Source organism: Primulina eburnea, chromosome 16 (assembly GCF_022965805.1).
Source record: "Primulina eburnea isolate SZY01 chromosome 16, ASM2296580v1, whole genome shotgun sequence".
NCBI lineage: Eukaryota > Viridiplantae > Streptophyta > Magnoliopsida > Lamiales > Gesneriaceae > Primulina > Primulina eburnea.
This window is the reverse complement of record NC_133116.1, coordinates 7406768-7412505: the sequence shown is the minus strand read 5'-3', so window position 1 is coordinate 7412505 and position 5738 is coordinate 7406768. Positions and strand designations below refer to the sequence as shown.

The following is a 5738-nucleotide window of genomic DNA, read 5'->3' as shown; positions in this document are numbered from 1 at the left end:
CAAAAATATGTTTATGATATGAATTACGTTATGCATGATATGTTTTTATTCGAAATTCATGTATATTTGTTAAGTATTTGCTCGAACAAATAGAGGAAGAAGAACAATACCAGTTTTCAGGTTGATGATGGTCGAATTTAATTTAGATTTATGTTTATTTGGGTTATATTTGTTTTTCTATTTTAAACACTTCCGCATAATTTTTATCGTTGGGGGAATTTTCGTTGTAAAAACAATTTGCATTTGATTATGAGTTATAAACTGATTTTGGTTTATACGTACTACGAGTCTTGTTGTTTTGATTGTGTTATTGTAAAACAACGTCGGTGTCAACTAACCTAGTCTCAGTGCGTGACTAATAATCTTTGAAGAATCATATAATTATTTGTTTATTCGAATGAATCAACTCAATATATATTTCCAAGAAAATGGAGGAAGGTTCCATCTACCTCTCGTATATAACATATAATATTTGATTTTATTCACATGAAAGAGTTCTGATACAGTACCATATGGATGTATATGCACTGGATCGCAGGGAGGAAAAAAGCCAACTAAACATATCTGTTGAAACCTCTACTCCCCTTCCAAAATATTTTCTACAAGAGAAAATATACCAATACCGAGGTTTCTGGTATTCATCCAAATTTCTTCAATCAGCAATCTTTTGTCAAAAACTTATTCAAACTTAAAATTCTGGTGTTTTTCTTGTTTCCACTCCTAAATCGGGCACTACGTATGGTTGAAGGGAATCATATTTAGCTTAGTAAATCGAAAGAAATATTCCCCAAAAGTTCCAAAAATCACACTTTGATCAGCACCGTTAATCCTCGTGATCTTGTCCCGTTCCTAGAAATCAAGCTCTATGTCGATAATCAAATCCCGGATATCGAATTGTTCCCTACTCCAGGCCTGTTTTCCACAAACATACATTACTTTCCGGAATCAGTACGCGATACCCACGCATGCAAGATTTTGTATCTGTGCAGGAACCCCAAGGATGTTTTCGTGTCACTTTGGCATTTACTATCAGATTGAGGTTGAAAGAAATGGGAACTAATTCTCTTGCATCAGCACATGTATTTGAACAGTTTTGAAAGAAATGGGAACTAATTCTCTTGTCTTCGCTGTTTGGCTGAGTTTCTTGAATGCCCATTTTCCGCACAGGAAGATGGATTAGGAATGGCAGAAGAAATCTTGAAACTAGGCGGTTTCGAGAATTTGAGCGGTCTTGAAATTAATCAAAATGGGAAACGTTTCTCTTCTTGTGTGGAAAACAAAGCATTTTTTCTTCGAGTTGAGGTGGGGATTGTGATAATATGATTTGTTGAGAATTCAACCGAAGTTGTGTCAGAAATTCAATATATAATTTCAGCATTTAATGTTTACTTTGAATAATCTCATTTTCAATTATTCAACCATTTCATTTTACCAAGTTCAATTTTAGCCAAATTCGCCAAACATTTATATGTTTCGATGCAACAACAAAACGTTATTTGTAACAAATAGTTTTGTTGGTTGGTTAATTATTCACATTTTATTCATGAAATGGCTTGGATTGATATTAGCCTAGATACGACAAAATAATTCTATTAGATCGAATGTAGTTATTCGATCTAATAGAATACCTTGTATCAGAATTGAAAAAATTCTATGGCCCATACATTGAAAATATACAAGAAAGATCGAAGGTCAAAAATTTTGAAATATATATGAGAAATTTTGGGTAAAGTTAAAAAACAAATCCATGAAGGTTTATGCTCAAAGTGGACAATATCATATTATCGTAGACACATGTATGTTCCATTATACAATATTATTTAACTAATAGTCTGGTGGATAAGCTCAATGAAACTAGTGGAAAGTAGTTTTCTGAATCAGGGTTAGTCTTATTTGTGAGAAAAAATATCAAATTTTCGGTATACCAAGATTATCATACTGAAAAAGTACCAAATTTTAGGTATACCGAAGATTTCGGTACGGTACAGATTCCTAAATTTTTGGTACGGTAACGGTATGAAATTTTAAAATTTCGGTATATATAAAACAATATATAAAAATTTAAAAATACATAATATTTTTAAACAATAAATGTATAAAATTTTAAGAATACAAGGTTTTTTCGATATAAAACGATATATATCGATATCTTACCATACAATTTCAGTATAATTAGTATTACAAAAATTTTGGTACAGTATAAGTAAAAAAAAAATTTGTATCATAATTTTCGATACGATATATGGTATACAATTTTCGATACGGTATACTACACTAGGTAGTCTTCTAAAACTATTTATGTAAGTCTAGCGATTAAATTTTGTATTATGATATTAGGAATTTAAAAATATTATTTTGATTTGTGTTTTCAAATAAATTGTTTTGAGCACTGGGTTTAGAAAATCTTTTTCATGAATTGGCTAATAATAGGTTATAATGGACTCATATAATAACTTAAATTAATAATATTCATAAAACAAGGATGATTATGAATTAGTTTTTACAGAATCTCATTTTGTAATTGCACTAGCAGGCGCATGAGCCCGAGAGTGCATTTTGATGTATCAAATTGTGGCCAATGTGAATTAAAATTTTGATTTACCCAAAAAAATTATTATCATACGATTTACCTTAGTACAGGGTGATATGATCCGGGTGAATAGGAAGAGTTGAGTCGGGCAATCCACTGAATTTGATAAGAAGTTGATGAGGGAAAAGTGAGTCGCAAGATATATCTCTAATCAAGAGTATGTATCTGGATTAAGAAGTTGATGAGGGAAAAGTGAGTCGCAAGATATATCTCTAATCAAGAGTATGTATCTGGATTAGGGTTGCAATGATGTCCTGGAAATAGGAAGACACACGTGAATGGGTGTTAGAGGGGTGTACGGTGTAGTCAGTCCAATGCTTAAGTCAGCAGGTGAAAAATGAAAAAAAAAAATCTAATTTAGCTTTTAGAAAAATAATGCCACATGTGTATATATGTGTCTTTTTAATGCAAAACAAATCTGCTATTTATAAGAAGGAAAATAATGATGACCTTTTTTACAATACCTACTTTCCACTTATTGCCATCTAATATCAAGTTCATGTCACGCCGATCTGTCTTTTCCATCACAGTATGATTCTGTCAGCACGTTTATCGAGATAAGATATCACCTGCTCGCACACTCGAGTGCGGTACTATTACCGAAGCATCTCGGGTTAAGAGCCATCACCCGGGAATTCATCCGAGAGCTCGGGTCTCTGGTTGTCCAGGTAAATGACGTCTCAGACACTCACTTGTCTGACTACTTATGAGCTCATTCTGCAAATTTACCATGATCTGGGCTATCTATTTATTGTCTCGGGTCATGGTCCGGGAGTATCATCACATGATAAATAATTTAACTTTCCATTGCCAACTTGAAGTTTGTGGAACACCAATAGGTGAGATTACTGTATTGGTCGTAATCCCTTTGTTTTTGAAATTAAAATAAAAAGACAGAAAACATATATTTGTACCATGAAAGCCATAATGTAATTAATAGTTGTGATGATGATCTCACAATTTATTATAATAATAAGAGTAAGTCTTTTATGATGGTCTCAAAAGTTATATTTGTGACATATTGAGTCAGCTTATATATATTTAAAAAGAAAAATAATATTTTTGATATAAAAAATAATATTTTTTCATGAGATGAGTCGGGTTGAATATTTATTTCATAAAATTAAATCGTGAAACAATTTTTATGAAACAAGTCGGGTTGAATATTTATTTCATAAAATTAAACCGTTAAACAATTTTTATGTTATTTTAATAATATATATTAAAATTAATAATTTTTGAGCCAATGTTGTGATGCGACCAAAGCCGGACCTCTTATGAACCCAATCAAGTGGTTGCCTCAGGGCCCAGCCCAATAAGAGGCCCAAATTTATATATATATATATATATATATATATATAAAAGATATGTTATTTGTTATCTAACTCAATCTAAATCTCAACCCTAATTTTTGTTATTATTCAACAAATAAAGTTTATGGCCCCCTACTTCTCGTAAGCCCGAAGATAAGTAATTTTATTAATGAATTATGCTTTATTTCCATTTCAAATATTTTTTTATAAATACACATTTATATTTATATTTGTAAATTAATCTATCAAATGATCCCCACTGAAAATGAAATTTACTTGTGATATGGGCGTTGTAATGTGTTTAGAGATCAGGTTAATTAAATATATAATTAAAGCAAGCATCGCATGATTTAAATTCTTTAATGAGTTATAACTGAATTATGAGTTTATATAAATATTATGCGCGACTTGTGTAATTAATAAATAGATAGTCTAAGGAAATAAAATAAATTTTGAATAAACCTTGAATATGTGAACCGTTGAAAGATGATATTTATTGTTTTCGGAATTTTTTTGTCCTTTGATTTTGTAGTTCGTTATTTCGACTCAAAGAATTTTTTGATTTTGTAGTTTCTACAATTATAGAGACTAAAAGTATAGTTTCTACAAAATTATCTTTAATCAACAATCTCGCAAAATAGATTAAATGGGCTAACTATGTCGATTGAGAAAAAAATGGTCTGACAATTGGATTACACAGATTTGATAAATATTTTTGCCTCTAAAAAGCTAGACAAATAATATCTTTATAGTTATTTTAAATATTTATTGAGATGTTATTTATGTATATATTTGTTTTGATATATTTATGTATTTATTATTATATTTGTTATTTGCAAATTGAATTTTATATTTATTAATGCAACAAGATGTCCATTTTTCAAATTTTGTCTCAGACCACACTCAACACAGGTACGGCTCTGGATGCGACCACATGGGACCAGTATCAAATAGACAGTGAGAATTGAGCAATTATGAATAGGTGTATTTTGGAGTAAAGCATCTAAAAATGACTCGAGTTTTCGAAAAAAAATCGTGAGGGCTGACATGCATATTGAATTAGTCTATATATTGTTATATTAAAATAGAACTCAATTAAGTGACGTAATTATTTTATATTTATCAGAGTCAGAGCATTAAATTTAAATATGGAATGTTATTTTGTGTGGAGACCTATCTTGGGCTATTATTCAATGGTCTTTATCATGTAATTAAATGAGAATTTAATGGTCCGAAAATTTTGATTTTGGGTAGAATAATGTTAATAATACAACAAATATATCATATATCGATATTTACAATAATTATATCGTGAGATTTTGTTAAATGAAATTTTTGTATTGGATTTTTTTGTAGTATAAGAATTATTGTGGTTATACGTGTAACATTACTTTTTTGGTTATAATCCATCAATAAATTAGGACTTTTGAACCCAAGGAATAAAGAAAAAAAAAATGGGTCAAATTTATGTAGACATATACATATCACCTAGACCGTATAAATGTAGTTTTTAGTTACGACCTCTATATGACCATATGCGTTTAGTTGTTACATGAAAAAAAAATCGTCAAATCATCGTCAAATTCCTCGGTTTTCCCTAACGCAAACACGTGATTTACGATTATATGTTGATATGATAATATTTATTTCGAATTTTCTTTTCTTTGAAAAATTAGTATTACTTGGAAGGTTGTGCCATTTTAAGAGATTATAGTTATATCATATATGGCTATCGTTAAAATTTAGCAAAAAGGGTAAATGTTTCTTTCTAGAATAATTAATAATTATGATATTGGTTACATTGTTTTAATGAGATTCTATGTTGGAGTGCTGCT

The 5738-nt window shown here is 29.9% G+C and overlaps 1 pseudogene; it reads left to right on the top strand.

Moving 5' to 3' along the window:
* Nucleotides 1-512: 512 nt before the first annotated feature.
* On the top strand, nt 513-1323 carry LOC140815971 (cytosolic sulfotransferase 11-like; annotated as a pseudogene).
* The last annotated feature ends 4415 nt before the right edge of the window (nt 1324-5738 follow it).